The following is a 22,131-nucleotide window of genomic DNA, read 5'->3' as shown; positions in this document are numbered from 1 at the left end:
ACTTGAAGATAACATGTAACTATAGGGAAGGTAAAAGTGGAACACGCTAATATTTCAGAGCAATCACTCTATTTGGCTAAAGGAGGGTAAAGAAAAGGAACATCTATATTTCATGAACCGTACGTCACAATTTCTCTTATAGGATGGGGAAGAATGGAACATGCTAATATAACAACTATAATGTAGGACTTTATCATTTGTCAGCCAAAAAGGGAAAGTATGGAAAATCAATCTGCAAGAACACGTCTTTATTAAAGCAAAGAAAAAGAATGAAGGATGCAGAATAGGTTCCCCAGCGCTATATTTACCTAGAACGGTGTGAAGACCAACCCTGGCCACCGGTCAGATTAGGACAGGAGAAACCCAAGGAAGAAACGGTCGCCAGTAGGCCAACAGGTGCAGAATGGACACCCAGGACAGGAAAACCAGATTAAGATCAGGGCAGGACCACCAAGGTAAGACCAGCACCCGCAGTTCAGCTGCAATGCCTGCGCTACACCCTCTCTGCAGTTATCGGTCAAAACCCCGATTGGGTTATCGAATTCCCCAGCAAAGTGCTCCGCCAGCACTTAAGGTTCTCAAAACCCCAATGGGTCTGTGAGACAGTCGGACAGAGTGCTTCGCAGCACTTCTGTTTCTGGATCAGCTATTGAGTGCGTAGGGTCAGTGACAGGTCAGCTATTCGGACAAGTCGGACAAAAACTTTAGCTAAACCTAGGCTAGTTATACTGTTTTCGGGTCAGTGTACCACCCCCCAAATGTTGCAAGTGTAAGAATCCCCAATTTCGATTGGTCCAGAGGTAGGACAGGCCAACACACCAACCAGGATTTGACTTTCACAAGCCCCAATTTACATCTTTTGGGACCGCCTATTGAATTTGGGGTTCCCATGACATAAGTCTCTACCTAACAATGGTGCACACAGATTTTATTACAATTGTTTCAAATGCAGTACATCTCGGCTCCGTTTTCTGGGCTTCAGGTCGATACCCAGGAGCATCTTGACTGTGGCTGCCAGCTGGCTGGGTTCCACTGGTACAAGGTTTTCTTCCCTCTGCTAGGATGTCATGCGCAGTAGGGACTTCAAGATGGAGTTTTTAATCCCTCCCAGGCCCAAAAGATTCGCCACATGAAAAGTAAAGAAAAACAATTTAGAACCCAGAAATACATGAGTACACTGTATACCAGGAATCCCTATATGACTCCCCTTATTTTATATTAACTATAGCATTAAGATTAGTGCAAGACAAACAATATAGCAAAGAGCTGCAGTGCAAGCATCGGACATGTGAGAACACAAAGCAGCCATTTTTAAACTAGTGCGCAGGTGCAAAGTTTTCCCACCAGAACTGCAAGTACGTCACGTCACGCGAGTGTGACCTACGCATGCGCAGAAGAGATTCCCGCAAAGCAGCGGCCATTTTAGGTTGCAAGCGTATTAGGATTAGTAAACACATATGCAAGCATCACTGGGACACCCAAAATGTCAGAATAAAATGGTAAATTAGTGAGACAAACAGATTGATTTAGTTCATTAAGGTTATTCGAGGTTCTTGAATAGGAGAAAGTCGCTTTACGTGCGAATCCTTGCTCCATCAGCACTCACAATTAAGTTTAATATATTCGGTAGAGACCTAGTCGACCTCAGTCCTACGTCTAAACTACAAGATATATTATTCCAATGCGCAGAGCTTATTGGGAATATAGGAACTACACTACATGGCGCCCAACGTTTGGTAAGGTGATAATTTAACGCTAGATACTAGAGTAACTCAGTCGTGCTTTTCACACAGACCCCTTTTTCCCCGTAAAAATACTCCAATAGACATCTGGAGTGGGTTAAATGATAAAATATCCACTTTAAACTGAGTAGGATGAAAAAATCCTATGTATTAGTTTTTAGTTTGTTCAACGTTGAAGGATACAGTGTTCCTAAATATTGTGCACCTAATCTTTGTTTCCTTGAAACTTGTTCTGCAAACTCTTCAGTCAACAAAATAATGATTAGTGAAGAAGAATTAGCTGCAGCAGCAGCTCAAGCAGCTTTAGATGACCGAAATCTCCTACAGAATGGGCTGGATGTTATAATCATCCCGGTAAATGTAAGAAAAACTATAACTTACAAACTCATAAACAATAGGGGAATCATCGAGAGGTGGTAAAGTAATCTTTGTTATAGAGGCGCATGAATATCGGCAGACAGAGGTATTCCATTCATGGATTCAGTTCCCTGCAGCAGATGCAGGAACACACGAGTTTCACTACTACAAAGTAGAAGAACCTCCAACGGAATACGTTCCTTACGAGGACGTTGAAATTCCATTAACTTACCAAGAGCATCAGCTCTGGTTTAAAGGCTCCCTACAACATCAAAATCACATAACTAGGCTCGGTCCACTCGGTAGACCAGGAGCAACATGGCCGGTACTGGCCAGCTATACACCACATCCTGACATTGAAAACATGACAGGTCCAGAACTGTTAGTACAGCTAAAGCAGCTGATTAAAATACACAGGCAATTGGTTCAATATCAGCAAACCAAAGGTGCCTGTGGGTCTACAAGTAAAACTATCTATGGCATGAACCCAACCTATGTGAAACTGTGAAGGAGGTAGAGAGAAAAGTGTCCTATGTGAATATGGTACAATAAGATATCTCTAGGGCATGAAAATATACCCATCAGTCATCGTCCGGTACCGTCCTTGTCATCATCAAGGTATCCTCACACGAAGGAGAGTTCAATTGTAGCCACTACAGGTGGAAGTGGATACTGACAAAAACAGTGATATAAGATGGATAAGGGAGTGTCTGAACAAATATGTTGGGATGACTGATTTGCAGTGCGTGTGAACCAAATAGTGAAAATGAAGTGATGTGTATTAAATAATAGTGTGAATAAAAATGGAGAGGCAGGAGGAGAATAAATTTCAATGATGTCCTTCTGTCTTCCAATATTAAAAACAGTGAAGAGAAAGTAGCAGGTTAAACAAATGTCTGCTACAAAGATTTAGAGGTCGACATGTTTCAGCAGTCACAGGACTATAGTTGTCTGCTGCTTTCTTCAGGACCAATTACCCGCTACTGCAACAGCAAGTATAAAATATATATGGAGAAAATGACAAGCATATCACCTGAAGTGTATAAGGTATATCCTCCGTATCCCTGGATGCGTTCCCAGCAACAGAAGAGGTCAAGCCATAGTGCAAGAGAAAAAAGAAGAAACAATATTGGTGTCACAATTTGTATAATATCAAACAGACAGCGACAGGCGCTGACAGATCCAACTGTGTCAGCAAAGATACACATAGGCCCTTTATGTCAACCGATCATAAGTACTAGCTTACCGTTTTGGTAGGAGGGATAGATTTCACCTCACCTGGCTACGGCTCAGGTAAGTTGGAGCACCGCTCTAGTAAAAACAAACAAGGTGGGAAATGAGGGATCATGATGTCACCACTCATAGCCCTCGTCTGCACACACCACATGCACACACACATATGTTCCTTATTGTGCGCCGTGATTCAACTTGGACATTATACAAAAATGCACATTCTCGCATACCTAGACACTTTAAACTAGTGCTCAAGATTTATATGAGCCACTCAACATACAAGGTAGCCAACGATTGTGCCCAAGTATTAGATAGAGTATTCTGATCGATGGTTCCATACAGATAGAACTTGTTAAAGAAAATGAGGCCTCGATGTCAGCCCGTCCAGTGGTAGATCTAGGGGTGTGGATGTCATTGGCGTGATGGTATCACCAGCGGTATGCGCTACTGATATCCCCACACGTAGTCGTCCCTCTCCTCTGCCACCAGGGAGGACGATCACCCAAACAGTCAGTCAGCATACCCACGCTAATGCGCCAAAAAGTCGTCTCTAACACTGAGACAGACTACGCTTATCGGACTGCTGTATAAACATCCAAGGTGCCAGTAAAAGGACTCGTCAGTGATGGCGCGCCCCTCCTGCACTCACCTCTCCGTCTGTACTCCAGTCGTTCCTCCAAGCCGATTCAGGGAGGTGAGGAGTAGGGAGCAAACGGCATCTTTATGCCGGTATCCTGCACGTTGTCTCGTCACGAGGACGCGCCAGGTCACGTGATGGACCTGGAGCGTATTGGGAAATGTAGTTCTACATACTATCCCGTTGTTAAAATTACTAGGGAGCGCATGTGTCGTTACAAGGGACTAGGCTCTGTGCCATGGTAGTACAGATGGAGCGGAATGCCGCATATGTACTTAATTGTACACATTTACAGAATGCGTTTATCTAATCAAAAGCGCATTGTGTACGCCTACAACACACAGCAAGCATGCTGGGAAATGTAGTATTACTGCATAGTTCGCTGTCATAGAAGCCCGATGTCAACAAGTGTGCTATATGAGGCATTCAATGAGCAGGCTGGAAGATATAATATTATCATGAATCCCCGAATAGTTATTTACACTATACCAGCCATGTGATAAGGGTAGTTGTGCAAAAAAAGGGGGGGCGCGCCACACTTATGTTATTTGTAAAAATAAAGTGATAGAAAGCGTGCGGGTCACGCGCACAACATGTGATAAGCATACTGGGAAATGTAGTATTCCCATCCTAGATATTATCTGAAAGGCAATAATCAGACATGTACGTGCATATGAGTAGAAATGCTTCAGACGTAAGGATGTTTAATACTAATCATGTCCTCGAGCGAGCATATTAATGCCAATCATATCCTCGAGCCAATATCATAGTAGTAATAAATGAGAGGGCACATTTGGTCTATTTTCAAAAACAAGAGAGGAGCATCCCAGGACAAAAAGTCTAGTAATGTAAGGAAAAAAAAGGGCAATAGAAAGTAAATAAAGAAAGAAATCTTTCTTTATAAACACCCCTCACTCACCAACCTGGTTGGTGACATGCTTCATCATCGGGGTCCACCAGAGTGACCGAGTGTCACTCCGGTGTGCTGCGACGCCTGCAACTGCAGCGGAGCTGGTCTTTTTTTGTGAATTGTGACAGTAGTGAATGTGAGTGGTTTTAAAAAAGGTGTTCGACATGTACTCTTATATAATTTATTCTAGAGTCATGTGACACGGTTAAAAAGAAGCTTAATGTATACCTCTACTGGTGTAACGTGACCAGAAGGTACAAGTGCTTAAGTGAATATGGTCAACATGTTTCAACCTTTTGTTTTAAATTTGTAGGTTTTCATCAGGACCAGTGTGTACTGAGCCGAGAGGTCTGCGCACCCGTCCCAATCTCAGGTTGAAGCCAGACTGTATACTCACGGTTGGCAAGCTTACAGCATTCTGTGTAAGAGCAAATCTGAAAAAAAACAGTGTAAGTAGTTCATTAGATTAAATATTAATTGCATATTTTCTCCATACTCATATGACAGTTTTTTGTCTCACGTACCAACACACATTCACTGCTATAGCACGCAGTGATTAATTTGTTATTTGAGTGCGTTCGTTCTATCATAAGCGTGTTTGGTGACATTGAGTTCTCATACCCACTCTATACATGCCACAGAGGGTGTTTGCATTCCATAGTATTTTTGGAGTGCTCGTTTTTTTAATCTAGCACGGTGTGACCATTTAGCATACCCACTCGATACATGCAACAGTGGGTGTTCTTGCATTCCTTAGATTTTTGGAGTGCTAGTTTTTTACTTGTGTAACACAATCTAATTTAGCATGGTGTCACACGTGAACATTAGCAAAAGCAAGCAAGGGAGAGAGACGGTTTTTGTTCTTTCGGTAGCACATATTATACTCAACAAAGGACTTACTCGTAACTAAATTCTAGTTATTCCCCATGGATCTTGTGGGGGGGGCCTTCTACGAGAGTAATCTGTAGATGAGAAAAAGTATGGAAGGGTTTTTTTTTTTCGTTTCGTTTTTGAAGCACGGAGCCCACTCGTATAAATAATATTTGGGGAGCTGGGTCTTATTCGGAATTTTTTGGAGGCACAACAGTTTTTTGAATAACACGGAGCCTACCCGTATATTATTGTAAATAGACTTACTTTACTCGTGTTAGTGGCCCGCCGGAAACCTGGTTACCTTCCACTTCGAGTCCCGAGGATAATGAGGAAACTCGAAAATGTGTATAAGTGCTTGGTTTCCTGGTTGGTACCAGCCAATCGTAGAGCTTCTAGCCCGGTCACGTGACAGATCACCTGAGTATGATGTCACAATTTCAAGGGACCGTCAAAGCAGTGTGTGTATTCCTTAGTACATTTGCTAGGGATGCTGTCTAAACTATGGATTTTTGAAGTTTAAAACTTTATGCATTTTGAAGAAAGATTGACGATTCTGATCTTTGGAATGGGTTCTCCTGAGAATATTTTTTATACTGAGGTTTTTGATAATAGTATTTACACACAAATTCAGAGGATTCTTACTGGGACGACATTTTTTTCTTAAGCAAGCATAAACAGTTATCTCTGTCTAACGATATTCCACGGTATATTGTCATCGAGTCCAGAGGTGTTCGTGGAAAGTCTATAAATCCATCTTTGCTCTTTTTCGAATAGACGTTGTGTTGTCTTTTCTCCTGGCTTTATTACTTCGATTACTGTCCAGCGCATGTCATTTGTGGTGTGGTTCATTGTGAGGAAATGTTCAGTCAGCTTTGTTGTTGTTTTTTTACACCTTATTGTGCTTCTGTGCTCACAGACGCGTTGTTTCACTTTTCTTCCAGTCATGCCTACATATCGTAGAGCGCATGGGCATGTTCTTAAATATACCAAATTATGGCTGTTACAGTTCGTATGTGACCTTTGTGTCCAGACTTTTCCTTGTTCTAGGTTTAGGGTTTTTGTGGTTGTGGTCAAATGGCACACGCTACAGTTCCCGCATGGATGGTGTCCAGTGACTTTTGGTAATCCCCAGGCACTTAGTACTGTTGTGGATTCCTCGGGTTCATAATGTTTTGGGCGTGTGTTAACTAGCGTGTCTTTTATGCTTCTCGCTCTTTTGAATGAGAACAGAGGTTTTTTCCAGTGTAGATTTCCAGTGTTTAGAATTTTCCGGTGCTTTGTTATGGATTTGGTCATTTGGTTTGATAGTGTATTATATGTAGTAACACAGGTTAGGGGGAGTTCAGTCTCTTCATCTCCCACTCTTTCATCCAGTAGTACATCTCTCGGTTGGTTCCTAGCCCGTTTTTGGCATTTTCTCAGGATGTGATCCGGGTAGCCTCCGCAGGAGAGTTTGTTGGTAAGTTCATTGGCTTGTTGGCGATAGTCATTCAGTTTGCTGCAATTCCTGCGTAGTCTCAGGAATTGCCCGTATGGTAGGTTCTCTTTTAAAGCTCTAGGGTGAAAACTTTCAAACCTATGAGCATTGTTTTTGGCAGTAGGTTTTTGGTGAGTCCTTGTTTCCAAACGTCCGTCTTCTTTAGTAATGACAAGGTTTAAAAAAAACATTGTTTTTTCGTCCATTGAATGGGTAAACTTGAGGTTGATGGCACATGTGTTAATCCAACTGATAAACTCCATCAGAATAGCTTCCGGTCCTTGCCAGATGGCCAGGACATCATCAATATATCGTCTCCAAAATACAATATATTGTGCGAATGGGTTTTCCTCACTTGGTATGAACGTTCTTTCCAAATCCGCGACATACAATCCCGCTACACTAGCCGCGAATGTACCTCCCATGGAAGTGCCTCCAATTTGTAAGTATAGATTGCCCTCAAATTTGAAATAATTTCTTTTCAGGGCTAGTGTAGCACATTCCAGGATGAAATGTTTTGGAGCATGGTATGGCCAAGGGATTTCATTCAATGCTCTGCCCAGGACTTCTATTGTTTTATCCTGCGGCAGGCTGGTGTAAAGACTTTCGATGTCAAAACTCACAAGAATGGTAGCCTCATCTACTTGGATGTCCTTTAGGAGAAGTAGGAGACTTTTAGTGTCACGCAAATAGGCTGTGGTTTTTTGTACCATTTCCTTAAAAAAACAGTCACAGTATTTCGATAAGTGCTCTAAAAATGATCCAATGCCCGATACAATCGGACGCCCTGGTGGGGGTGTTTTGTTTTTATGTAACTTTGGCAGTGTGTAGAAGTATGGAACTTTTTCTTCGCTAGTTGTTAGAAATCTGCCTCATGTTTGGTTATATAATCACGTGATTCTGCTAGATCTATTACATTTTTTATTTCCTGCTTGAGTTCCTGTGTGGGGTCGGCAGGGAGGGGGAGATAGTTACTAGTGTCTGACAGGAGAAGATGGCATTCAGTTTGGTATCCTGTTTTATCCAGTATAACTATCCCTCCTCCCTTGTCAGCTGGTTTTATGATAATCTCACTGCAGTTTGTTAGGTCTTCTAGAGCCTTTGATTCCTCCCTACTCATGTTAAAGTAGGGTTTTTTTTTCTTCCATCTTTTCGGTGTCGTTCTAAACTGCTTGTTCAAAAGTAGTTAATTCGACTGGTGTTGTGTGTGGGGGAGGTAGGAAGTTAGATTTATTTCACAAATTTGTGTCTGGCCGAGTTAGTGAATCCTGAGCTTCAGTGTTTTTTTCAAAAAAGGCTTTTAGTTTTAGTTTTCTAAAGAAGGCTGCTAATTCACCGTGTAAACCAAATTTGTCTACTCTGGCCATGGGGACAAAGCCTAGTCCTTTGTTGAGTACATTTCTTTCTACCTCTGAAAGTTCTCTAGAGGAGAGATTTGTTACTAGGTCCTGATGTTGCTTGTCCCTGGCTGTGGTGTTTGTGTCTTGCTCCTTGTGTGGTTGACTACACTCTCCTGTTCCTCCCAATGGACCTGGCTGTTCCCCTTGCGTCGTCCTCTTCCTCTCCGGCCTCCCCCTAAAAAAGGTGGGCGGAAAGTGTTGTGTGGGAACATAGGTTGGGGAAATGGAGGTTGCCATCCGTATCCTTGGAAATGGGGGTGTGGATTAAATGTACCTGGAAAATTACCCATCATTGGTGCATTGTAGTGTTGCAATATTGGTTGGCCTCTACCTCTTCCCCTTTGTCTGTTTTTCCCACTTCCTGCACTCGACCCACTGCTAATCGAGGAATCATCGCTTGATGCTTCTGAATTTCTGTCATTTTTTGCAGATGGTTTGAATTCTGGGTCAGAGTAAGGGTATGTTTTCACAAAAGAAAACTTTTTCAAATCTTTTTGGAGTTTTGTTGCCTTTTGCTGAGCTCTTTGTTTATTTTTTCTAACCTTTTCTTATAGCCTGTGATGGTAGTGCGTATGTGGCTCTCTGTCTGTTGTCTTTCAATCATTATAGCCTCAGGTAACCTTACAGCTGTTTTTATTATTAATACCATCCAGTCGCGTGCGCAGTGCCACGCGATCTGGGCCCAATCGTGTCTGAAAATGGGGTCATTGAGACAAATTCTTGGTGCATTGGTTACCAAAAGTCCCTTTGGAGCGCCATTATTGGTTAGATATTCCTTTAGTATTGTTCCATGCAGGATAGTTCTGACTCTATCCCTTTTCATCTCTGATAACTTTTCCCAATCCGTTGTTTGTGCTATTGTTTGTGCTATGCCTGAGTCCGCAAACAAAGAGGTGTCGGCTAGAATAGCCTCAATCTCTGCATTAAAAAAGGACAAACCTTGGTTCTCACCCATACATGCTGGTGCAGTGTTGCTTTTTTTTAAGAAACAGCGGTGTTTCTTTTTGAGGAGAAGAACCTCTCGCAGCTGTACGCTGCCTTAAACTTTATAATGAACACAAGAGAGAGGAAGGGTATTTTGAGTAAGGTAATACTCCTTATCCCCTCGGGCTATATTTTCAAAAACAAGAGAGGAGCATCCCAGGACAAAAAGTCCTAGTAATGTAAGGAAAAAAGGGCAATAGAAAGTAAATAAAGAAAGAAAACTTTCTTTATAAAAACCCCTCACTCACCAACCTGGTTGGTGATATGCTTCATCATCGGGGTCCACCAGAGTGACCGAGTGTCACTCCGGTGTGCTGCGATGCCTGCAACTGCAGCGAAGCTGGTCTTTTTTTGTGAATTGTGACAGTAGTGAATGGTAGTGATTTTGAAAAAGGTGTTCGACATGTACTCTTATATAATTTATTCTAGAGTCATGTGACACAGTTAAAAAGAAGCTTAATTTATACCTCTACTGGTGTAACGTGACCAGAAGGTACAAGTGCTTAAGTGAATATGGTCAACATGTTTCAACCTTTGTTTTAAATTTGTAGGTTTTCGTCAGGACCAGTGTGTACTGAGCCGAGAGGCCTGCGCACGCTAAGGCGCAAACTCAGGTTGAAGCCAGACCGTATACTCACGGTTGGCAAGCTTACAGCATTCTGTGTAAGAGCAAATCTGAAAAAAACAGTGTAAGTAGTTCATTAGATTAAATATTAATTGCATATTTTCTCCTTAGTCGTATGACAGTTTTTTGTCTCACGTACCAACACACATTCACTGCTATAGCATGCAGTGATTAATTCGTTATTTGAGTGCGTTCGTTCTGTCATAAGCGTGTTTGGTGACATTGAGTTCTCATACCCACTCTATACATGCCACAGTGGGTGTTTGCAGTCCATAGTATTTTTGGAGTGCTCGTTTTTTTAATCTAGCATGGTGTCACCATTTAGCATACCCACTCGATACATGCAACAGTGGGTGTTCTTGCATTCCTTAGATTTTTGAGTGCTAGTTTTTTACTTGTGTAACACAATCTAATTTAGCATGGTGTCACACGTGAACATTAGCAAAAGCAAGCAAGGGAGAGAGACGTTTTTTGTTTTTTCGGTAGCACATATTATACTCAACAAAGGACTTACTCGTAACTAAATTCTAGTCATGCCCCATGGATCTCGTGGGGGGGCCTTCTTCGAGAGTAATCTGTAGATGAGAAAAAGTATGGAAGGTTTTTTTTTTTTTGTTTCGTTGTTGAAGCACGGAGCCCACTTGTATAGTTAATATTTGGGGAGCTGGGTCTTATTCGGATTTTTTTGGAGGCACAACAGTTTTTTGAATAACACGGAGCCTACCCGTATATTATTGTAAAAAGACTTACTTTACTCGTGTTAGCGGCCCGCCGGAAACCTGGTTACCTTCCACTTCGAGTCCCGAGGATAATGAGGAAACTCGAAAATGTGTATAAGTGCTTGGTTTCCTGGTTGGTACCAGCCAATCGTAGAGCTTCTAGCCCGGTCACGTGACAGATCACCTGAGTATGATGTCACAATTTCAAGGGACCGTCAAAGCAGTGTGTGTATTCCTTAGTACATGCTAGGGAGCCTGTCTAAACTATGGATTTTTGTAGTTTAAAACTGTATGCATTTTGAACAAAGATGGACGATTCTGATTTTTAGAATGGGTTCTTCTAAGAATATTTTTTATACTGAGGTTTTTGATAATAGTATTTACACACAAATTAAGAGGATTCTTACTGGGACAACATTTTTTTCTTAAGCAAGCATAAACAGTTATCTCTGTCTAACGCTATTCCACAGTATATTATCATAAAGTCCAGAGGTGTTCGTGGAAAGTCTATAAATCCATCTTTGCTCTTTTTCGAATAGACGTTGTGTTGTCTTTTCTCCTGGCTTTATTACTTCGTTTACTGTCCAGCGCATGTCATTTGTGGTGTGGTTCATTGTGAGGAAATGCTAGGTCATCTTTGTTGTTGTTTTTTTACACCTTATTGTGCTTCTGTGCTCACAGATGCGTTGTTTCACTTTTCTTCCAGTCATGCCTACATATCGTAGACCGCTTGGCACTAAGGCCTAGAGTCAATAAACACATTTTTTTTTTGTTTTGTTTATTGACTCTAGGCCTTAGTGCCATTAAGCTGTGCAGGGTTTAGTCCCGGGTCTCCCTGGACTCTCTTTAAAACATTTTACCCAGGAGATAGTTACCCTCTCCTACACCACTGCACAAAAATACAGTAAAAAACATTGTTCATAAAATATATAAGTTTGACTATAAACGGTGTGCAGACCCACCCACATATTACAGATTAAAAAAATGAGCACTCCAAAAAATACTATGGAATGCAAACACCTACTGGGGCATGTATAGAGTGGGTATGAGAACTCAATGTCACCAAACACGCTTATGACAGAACGAACACACTCAAATAACTAATTAATCACTGCATGCTATAGCAGTGAATGTGTGTTGGTACGTGAGACAAAAAACTGTCATATGAGTAAGGAGAAAATATGCAATTAATATTTAATCTAATGAACTACTTACACTGTTTTTTTCAGATTTGCTCTTACACAGAATGCTGTAAGCTTGCCAACCGTGAGTATACGGTCTAGCTTCAACCTGAGTTTGGGACGGATGTGCCTTAGCGTGCGCAGACCTCTCGGCTCAGTACACACTGGTCCTGACGAAAACCTACAAATTTAAAACAAAGGTTGAAACATTTTGACCATATTCACTTACGCACTTGTACCTTCTGGTCACGTTACACCAGTAGAGGTATAAATTAAGCTTCTTTTTAACCTTGTCACATGACTCCAGAATAAATTATATTAGAGTACATGTCGAACACCTTTTTTAAAATCACTAGCATTCACTACTGTCACAATTCACAAAAAAAGACCAGCTCCGCTGCAGTTGCAGGCGTCGCAGCACACCGAAGTGACACTCGGTCACTCTGGTGGACCCCGATGATGAAGCATGTCACCAACCAGGTTGGTGAGTGAGGGGTTTTTATAAAGAAAGATTTCTTTCTTTATTTACTTTCTATTGCCCTTTTTTTCCTTACATTACTAGGACTTTTTGTCCTGGGATGCTCCTCTCTTGTTTTTGAAAATATAGCCCTAGGGGATAAGGAGAATTACCTTACTCAAAATACCCTTCCTCTCTCTTGTGTTCATTATAAAACATTAGCGGCCAGATTCATGAAACGAAATTCGGCTCGCAAAGGGCCAGATTCTGAGAATCTGGCCCTTTGCGAGCGCAATTATTGCATTTGGGATTCATCATCCCAAATGCAATAATCACTATTATAGAATTCGCTATTGTGCGAGGAATTGCATTTAAGGAATCTCTATTTGAGATTCCTTAAATGCAACGACCAATTTTAAATTGCGAATTCGCAACATTTGGCAGCTATTTACCACGAAGTCTGACTTCGTGGTAAATAGCGAAAAAATAGATTAAAGCACTTTAGTGCATTTTTTCTTTTGCATGTTACACACACATGTCCTTTGGACATGTGTGTGCAAAACACCTGTGTAAATTTTCATTTCAGGGGTGCTACAGGGTGTCCTTTGGACACCCCTGGCACCCTTGAAATCGTATCCTTATTTGCGATTAGCAAATTGCTAATCGCAAATAAGGAATAACTCCCCATTCATTCCTATCGCAATTTATTTAGCAATTCCTACATGAATCCCGTTTTGCAAGTCCTTAATAGCGATTCCTTATGAATCGCTATTAAAGACTCGCAAAACAGCCCTTTTATGAATCTAGCTGTAGGTCTATTGCCAGCACCTGATAGAACTACTACTGGACAAGGCTTTGACTTACTAAATAATGAAGCTTATGTATTAGAATCGAGAAGAGATGGCACAAATCGCTAATCTGATCCCAACCACATCACTCACTGCATGCCCATTATGGCCTGATGTACTCATAATAGCTTCGGACATGTAGTTTATGGAGCATCAGCTCATAGAGAGTGGGTATCTCTGACTAACTACTAATATGTATGTACGCTAGGAAGATGTAAAATGTCATCACAGTGACATCCACGGGATGTCTTCATTCAGGCCCTCTTTGTCAGAATTGAGTCTGTAGACCCACTGCTGTTCCTTTGAAAATAAATATTTGCCAATGTCAGTTAAATGATCAGGAATGGAGGGTTGCTCAACAATGGTCCATGTGAAGTCTGTTGGACCATGAACAACCTCCAAAAGTGGCTCGTCAACCGTGTGGCCTGTTTTTTACACCGAATTGTGCTCTTATGTTCCGGGATTCGAAGTTTAATCTTTCTAGTTGTCATTCCGACATATCTTAGTTGGCAGGGGCATTTAATGAGATATATTACTTTCTCACTATTGCAATTCGTGAATCTTACCTGTTGCGAGGGGCGGTACGTCCCAATATCTATGCTCCCGGATTTCTGAGTTTGTGGGCATGCAGCACATGAGCCATAGGGATGGTGACCCTCAACTGGTGGTAAGTCCCATAGGGTGCCAACCGCCCGAGGCACTCTACTTTTTGGTTGCGTATGTACCAACTTATCCTTCATATTAGAACCCCGTTTGAAAGCAAACAGTGGCGGTGGTAAGGTATCTGTGCCAGTATTCAAGATAGACCAATGTCTTCTAATGATCTTCTGGATCTGGCTTGACTCAGTACTGAACGTATTCACAAAGGTCATCCTATCGGATTTCTCTTTAGGAGTTGCTGGTTCTAAAAGAGCCTCCCGATGGTTGTAAGCGGCTCGTTTCAGAGATTTCCGTATCAGTTTTTTCAGATATTTTCTTGCAGCCAGCTGCTTCTCTAGCGCATATGCATGTACATTGAAAGAGTCTCTGGTTGAACAATTCCGCTGTATACGAAGAAACTGCCCATAAGGTAGATTGTTCTTGAGGGCTCTCGAATGACAACTTTCAAAACTCAAAAGTGAATTTCGTGCCATGGGTTTTTTGTAGAGCTCTGACCTTAGTCCTGTAGGAGTGGCAGATATCAAAAGATCTAAAAATTACAACTGGTGTTTATCGTGCTCAACAGTGAAACGTAAAAAATCGTTCCTCTGGTTCAACCATTGTAGGAACTCAAGTAGTATTTCGCTGGTACCTCTCCAGACTACGAAAATATCATCAATATACCGTTTCCATACCCGCAAGGCATTGCGGTATGGATTCGTTGATGTTAAAACGTGTGTCTGTTCAAAATGATGTACATAAAGGTTAGCCAAGCTTGGGGCAAAGACGCTCCCCATGCTGGTCCCAGAAATTTGTAAAACAAAATGGTATCTTCAAAGCGAAAAAAAATCTGTTTCATTGCCAGGCTGGCACAGTTCATTATAAAGTGAACTGGAGTAATGGAATCGAGATCTCTTTCATGCAGTAAGGTGGCTATTACGTCTACGGTGTCATCCTGTGGGATCGACGTATACAAAGACTCGACATCGAATGACACCAATAGATCTGTAGTGGAATCAAATTCGATGTCAGTTAATATTCGTAAGATATCCTTGGTATCCTGCAAGAAAGTCGGCAGTTCCTTTACCATGGGACGGAGGAAGAAATCAACAAAGGTAGACAGTGGTTCCAAAATAGAACCAATACCCGATATTATAGGCCGTCCGGGCGGGGGGGGCGTTGCTTCTTATGAACTTTTGGGAGAACATAAAAGTAGAGCATAATCAGGTGAGTGGTTTGCAGATATTGTCCTTCTTGCGGTGTAATCCACCCTTCAGTGAGAGCTTCCTCCACCATGTGACCAAATGTGTTCCTCAGATTTTCAGTGGGGTCTTCAGTTAGTTGTACATATGATTTAGTGTCACTCAGTTGCCGTAGGCACTCAGCACGGTAGACGGGAGTGTCGAGTAAAACAACCGCACCGCCTTTATCGGCTGGTTTTATAGTGAGGGCATGGTCTGACATCAAATTTCGAAGAGCTGTCTGTTCCTTTTTGGGAAAATTGATGAAAGGGTGTTTCTCCACTTTGTGCAGTCTAGAGATATCACTTTCTACAGCATGTTCGAACGCCAGTACTTTAGCTGGTAGACCTATTGTAGGAGGATTGAAGGTGGAGTGTTTCTTTAAACCGGTATTGAGGTCCATACTGTCTAGACCCTCTCTCACATTCTTGGCAAAGAAGAAGTGCAATCTTATGTTGCGAAAGAATTTAGCAATCTCTATGTTGGTAAGGAAAGGATCACTAGTCTGGGTAGCTACAAAGCCTAGGCGTCTATTGAGTACCTTCTCTTCGTCAACCGTCAGGGACTTAGTGCTTAGGTTGATCACAAGGCTATCCCCGGACTCGGTCCTGCTTGCTCCTGAGGAACCTTCCTCCTGCTCCTCAAATCCATTGATTGCGGGAGTGGGCTCCAATGAACCTGACTTGGTTCAATATGTCATGCGGACCTTAACAGTCCAACTGACTGTAAGGATTCCACAGCACACCCCTCACCAGGGGAACACAAACAAAATCACACCACATACTATACAATCAGTCATAGGTAAATTACTAGCAAAAAGGGAACAAATTATGTTCTGGTTAGCTAAAACAAATACTCAAATTGAGGCAGTATTCCCTGATAGTACACCTCATGAGACACACAGAATTCTGACAATCTGTTTACCAATGGGTATAGCACCACATGTGGAGGACTGTGACACTTCGGGTACAGTCTTTGCTTCAATCTACACAAAAACACAGTGTTCCGTCCATGGCGGTAATACCAGACGTCCTAAGACAGATTCAAAATGAATACGGACCAGAACCTGCCTTAAATCTTGGTATGAAATTACTAAAAGATTTCAAACAGGTCTCGGCTATATTATAAGCCAACATTAAAGGAGAAGCAGCATCAGTGGCAATCCGCCAGAAGCTAAAAGAAACCAATATTACTGAGCAACCGTATGAACTTGCCAAAATTATTGAAAAATCCTATGAAGAACTAGGTAGAGATAGTTTGAGTGGGAAGCCATTAAATCCACAACGAACAGACAATCCTGAAAAAGTTTTTTATTAAAAATAATCTCACTACTCCTAAAAAGAAGTGGGAAAACACTAAACAAACACTTCCTAAAGAGAAGCATTCCCAGTCCAGAGGAAGATCTCCCCAACGGGGAGGTAGGTCTCCCCAAACGGGAGCCCTCTGAAAAGAGGTACAACCTCAGAAATAGGGATAACTTAAGAAAACCTGATAGATATCAAGATACTGATACACGTTCCTCTCGTACCTTTCAAACTTCCTCGCAGAAATCAGAAAGGAGAGTACGATCAGAACAAAAAGAAGAACGCGTGAAGTCCAAAGACGAACAGCACGTTCCAAAAAATAAGAAAACTCAATTCACCAAGAAGAAGGTAGCAAGTGTAAACATGAGACATGCCGAGGATCTTGAGGACACAACTCAAGAACGGGGAGTGGGCCCAGACAATGCTAGACAGCGCAGCAGAAGTAACCATAGTTCGCAAGATCCTGAGGGATCATCTGGAGACAGTGGACTTGAATGAATGCATTCAAGTTGAAACTGCCGACACCAGGGTTACTGTACCCACAAGTTATATGAAGTAACACACCAGATGGAGGGGGACATAACTAGGAAAATAAAAGCTCTCTTTTGGGATAAGCTTTCCAAGGGTTATGACATTCTTCTAGCTGAACAAGACTGGCCACCTGAATTTGTCAGGGAGTTCCCACATGGCGAAGAGATAATTATGCCAGCCTTCTCAAATCACATTCCAATTCCTAAAAAAAATACACATATGCCAGGAAATGGGCAGTAGCTCAGGCTCCAGCATTATATAAAAATCACGTAGGATGGGATGAGGATTCTCCTCACCATAAAATCCAGCTAAAAAATCAACCAACAATGCAAAGGCAATATCCTGTAAAAAAGGAAGCTAAAAAACAAGTCAGGGAGATTTTAAATCAACTTAAATACCATGGGGTGATTGAAACATGCACCTCATCAATGAACAATCCTTTGTTTCCTGTCTCCAAACCAGACAATACATATCGTCTAGTTTTGGACTACGGACACTTAAACTCTTGTTGCAAAACTTTTGCAGTACAAAACGCACATAGTGCAGCACTGATGAATAACATTGTGCGTAAATATAAAACCACATTAGATATTTCAAATGGGTTTTTCTGTCGAAACATTGCATCTGAAAGCAGGCACTTGACCGCTTTCTCAATCATGGGGACACAGCGACAATTTTGCCGTGTCCCCCAGGGATTTAAGAATAGTCCGGGGTTATTTTCAGCCAGAGTAACAGAGTTACTACAAATGTACGATGATGAGGCATTATCCTATGTCGATGACATCTATCTTACAGACGATGATTTGGACGTGCACTTAAGAGTGAACACCATAATACTTGGGTTCGCTTCTGAAGGGTATAAATTCAATTTCAAGAAATCACGAATTGCCCACCTCAACGTCCTATTCTTAGGCTACGAGTTATCAAGTGAAGGCAAAAGCCTGGCAGCAAACTTTCTAGAGAAATGTGCGCTGCTCCAACCTCCGAAAACGCTGAAAAACTTACAATCAATTCTAGCTTTCCTGAATTTTGGAAGAGCTTATGTTCTAAATTACGCAGAAAGGGTTAAACCTCACTACGAACTAATCAAACCTGAATTCAAACCAAAAAATTGGACTCAAAGCCATACAGAAATTGTGCTTTCAGTGCAAACAGACGTATTAGCAAAAACACAGTTACAAACACGCGACAACGTGCGTAACCTAGTGATCCGAATCATCCCATGGAGATGCAGATTCACATACCTGACCTTTAATAAAGGTGAAAAGGTACCAATAGCATACAAATTACACTTGTACACACAAGCGGAAATAAAATTCACTTCTACAGAAAAAGTTCTGACAGCGGTTCAAACTGCAGTAGCAAAAGAGAGAGCTCTCGCACAGGGTAAACGCATAATGATCGTTACACCTGTACCTGCCTTAGAGGCAGTCACGAAAGCAAGCATTCCCAATGCTAAGGCTTTACATCCGAGATGGATACAATGGGTTAATTCTCTTGCAGCAACAGACGCTGAATACGTTTTTGACCCCTACTTGAAGACACAAGAATTCCTACAATACGAACACGAATGTCCTCTACCGACCGAAATTCTGCCTATAGAACATTACGGATGTATAATCTATACAGACGGATCAGCACTGCCCGCAATTGGGGGTAAACAAGCCTATAGTGCTGCGTGCGCGATTGTTAAAGGTCGCTGGCGCGAAGGTAAATTTAAACCTATGGTCACTAAAACTCAGTCACTCGGAGACTGTACAGCTCAGCGAGCTGAACTACAGGCTTTCAAGATGGCACTTGAAAATACCGATCGCAAATTCCCAACACTCATAGTGTGCGATTCGTATTACTACGTCCAGTCTTACAATGAATATCTGCAGAACTGGATTCAAAATGGTTTCAAAGACGCAAAAGGTGGCACAATTAAGCATAAAATGCTTTGGGAACAAGTAGTTCTATTACAGAGAGAACAACAAAAGACTCACGTGATACATACACTGAGTCATCAGTGTGATGGCGTTCACGTTGCAGGGAATTCATTGGCTGATGAAGCCGCGAAGGCAGCTGTGCAAACGGCTTCCGTAGCTGCAATCACTCGGTCAGAAACAAAAATAGACAGCGAAATAATGCAAGCTGTCACTGCTTCAGTTAAAGACAGTGGTAAGACACTCCCAAAAGGCTTTCCAGTAAAGTACTCATATATAACTGATGCGAATAATGTTCCTTTTGCTCGAATCCCTGGAGTGGGGGACAGGGCAATTCCAAACATGGAACATAGGTTAGGACTGATCTTAGCAGAACACGATGGACTGGCATCTGCACACGCAGGAATTTCCGCCACAGTATCATTATTAAAACAAAGATATTGGTGGTCACGCATGAGGAAACAAACTAGAAACTATGTTCTAGAATGTGAAATCTGCCAAAAAATTAAAGTTTCAACAGTGAAACGACCTGCACAGACGCCCCTCCTAATTTCAGATAAACCACTAGCTTGTGTTTATCTGGATCACTGTGGTCCCTTACAAAGGGATGGGAACTATAAATATATCATGGTCGCAGTGGATTTCTGCACAAGATTTATTTGGATGTGGCCCCAGCGCTCGGCTGACGCCAGAACTGTTATAAAGGATCTGCGAGTCTTTATCGGCACATACGCAATCGGCACACTACATTCTGACCAGGGTCCTGCGTTTAGCTCTCGAGCTTACAAAGAGGCCATGGCTAGCTTGGGCGTTGCATTGCGGTATTCTAGTCCCTTCCATCCTGAGGGTAATGCAGTAGTGGAAAGAAAAAAACGTGACATAAAGCAATCCATACCAGCTAAGGTATTCGGTTTGGGTGATGGGTGGGTCAAACATCTAATAAGTGTCCAACGTAGTCTTAATAATATGCCAAGAAATTCTCTGGGTGGAATCATTCCATATGAATTACTGTTTGGTACTAGAATGATAATCAAAGACCTTGATTGTCAAACTTCAGTGGTAGAACAAAAACCCTTTGATGTCAAAGATTGTTTGGCTGTTTTACAGGACTTAAATGAAACAAGAATAAGTGTGAGTAACACAATACAGAAGCAAACAACCACTGAAGAAAAACCACCTGTCCCAGCAAGACCTGTCTGGATTCCAAAGATTGGGGTTCTAGTCAGGGAAAAGATTGCAGTAAAGAAGGAATTTGGGCCTTCTTACAGAAAAGCAGTACCTGTCTTAGCTATCCACGGAACAAGATCAGTATTGCTACCGCCCCTTGCTGGTAAAAGGGAGAACAGAGTTGTGTCCATCGACCTGGTCAAACCACATCATGTGGCCGATAATAAGTAGTAGGCCCAGTGGACTCCCAAGAAGTAGCAGACAACCAAATCTTGCTACAATCCAAGAGGTTCAAACTGAAAGACTTATCACCTTTGATAAACCTGCAGTAAGGAAAGAAGGACTATGCACCAAAGCCCTGGAACTTGTGCCTCTGGATACCCAAATAACAGTTCGTCAAGAAACACCTGTCTACAATGATATAGCATCTGACTATACCAACATGGCAAAAGAAGAAACGGCTCCAGCGATTTCAAGTAATCCGGATGCAATTCCAACAATTGACAGAACTCCCTCTGGCTATTTCATCAACTTGGATACATTTTCTGAGGCTCCCAGTGAACCTGAAAATACGCCAGCAAATAAAACTTTCAAAGGAAAAATAACAGAACTCTTTCATCAACTTGAAAAAACATATCTTGTTTCACCATGGGTTGAATTTTGGATTGTGTTAGGTGTACTTTTCCTCCTGCTCTGGCTGATACTGGTGTTAAGTTTGGGAAGGATGATAGATGGAAAATACAGTACAATGGACACAGCAAGTAAGAAAATCAACTTGGTCCTGAAACCTCACAAATCATCTCATCGTGAAAGAAGAGACCTGTCATCAATAAACATCACAGCCGTTCCTATACCTGGTAGTATAGCATGGGACAGTACTGATTATGACATTTATGGCCCGGTGGAACTGCTGAAGATTCTACACCAGTTCAAGGTTTCTTTAAGTGACTTTGTCGCACCGAGCACATTTTCTGATGATTTGGACTTTGAAACTGTTAACAACATGATGACAGATTTAGAAATGTCAGCTAAACTTACAGAACATGAATACCAGGAGGGTTCATCAGATTATGAACAAATGTATTGTTTTAATCATTATGGTCACCATTATTTGCATAAATCTGCAAACCCTTGAAATGTTTTTACTTATAATCAATGGGAACATTGTCCAACGCCACTAGCTCAAAAACATTTTATGAAAAATTTCCGGACTTCTCAGGGTTTAATGTTACAAATTCAGAAACGTTTTATTTTAAAAATATAAATAAGACAGGAATAAAAACAATGTTGACCAATACTAAACAAATGTATTCTGCAAACTTTTATGCTCAGCTGTCTACATTAGGGTTTAACTTTTGGAAAGACAACATAGAGACAAAAACTGTCTGGGGCACAAAAGATTGGCAGGTGCAAGGTTTAGAAGCCTTATTCAGAGCCTGCATCATCCCAGAACAAATAATGTTTTTCGACACGGTGTCACATGAGATACTTCTCGGTCGTTTGAGGGAGGTGGGCATAGGAGGCGTGGCTCTGTCCTGGTTGGAGAGCTTTCTTTCGGACCGCTTACAAGGAGTCAGATTGGGCTCCCATCATTCCATCTCAAGGGAGCTCACCAAGGGAGTGCCACAGGGCTCATGCCTAAGCCCTACACTTTTTAATGTGTATGTGGCCCCCTTGGCAGACATCCTAGGAGCACTTGGGTTCACCCCAGTGTCGTATGCTGACGACACTCAGCTTTTGTTCCCCTTTCGGACCCTCTCGCCCGCAATACAAAAATCTTGCCTCCAGTGTAATGTAGGCAAGACGGAGGTCATGCTGTTTGGTGAGGCCACCCTCTTGTGGTCTCCAGATTTGTGGCGCCCGGATTTGGGACCAGTACCA

The 22,131-nt window shown here is 41.9% G+C and overlaps 1 long non-coding RNA gene across 3 annotated transcripts in view; it reads left to right on the top strand.

Moving 5' to 3' along the window:
- The window catches only part of LOC144762395 (uncharacterized), a 258,714-nt gene that overhangs the window by 91,257 nt on the left and 145,326 nt on the right, over positions 1-22,131 (top strand). For 2 of the 3 annotated variants that reach the window (XR_013596087.1, XR_013596088.1), the window contains exon 3: positions 5,193-5,328. The exons of the other annotated variant lie outside the window; for it this stretch is intronic. This is a non-coding gene — a long non-coding RNA (uncharacterized LOC144762395). The remainder of the gene's footprint in view (positions 1-5,192; positions 5,329-22,131) is intronic. 3 annotated transcript variants of the gene reach the window in all.

Source organism: Lissotriton helveticus, chromosome 6, assembly GCF_964261635.1.
Source record: "Lissotriton helveticus chromosome 6, aLisHel1.1, whole genome shotgun sequence".
Classification (NCBI taxonomy): Eukaryota; Metazoa; Chordata; class Amphibia; order Caudata; family Salamandridae; genus Lissotriton; species Lissotriton helveticus.
The sequence above is the reverse complement of the archived record's forward strand: the minus strand, read 5'-3'. Positions and strand labels throughout refer to the sequence as shown.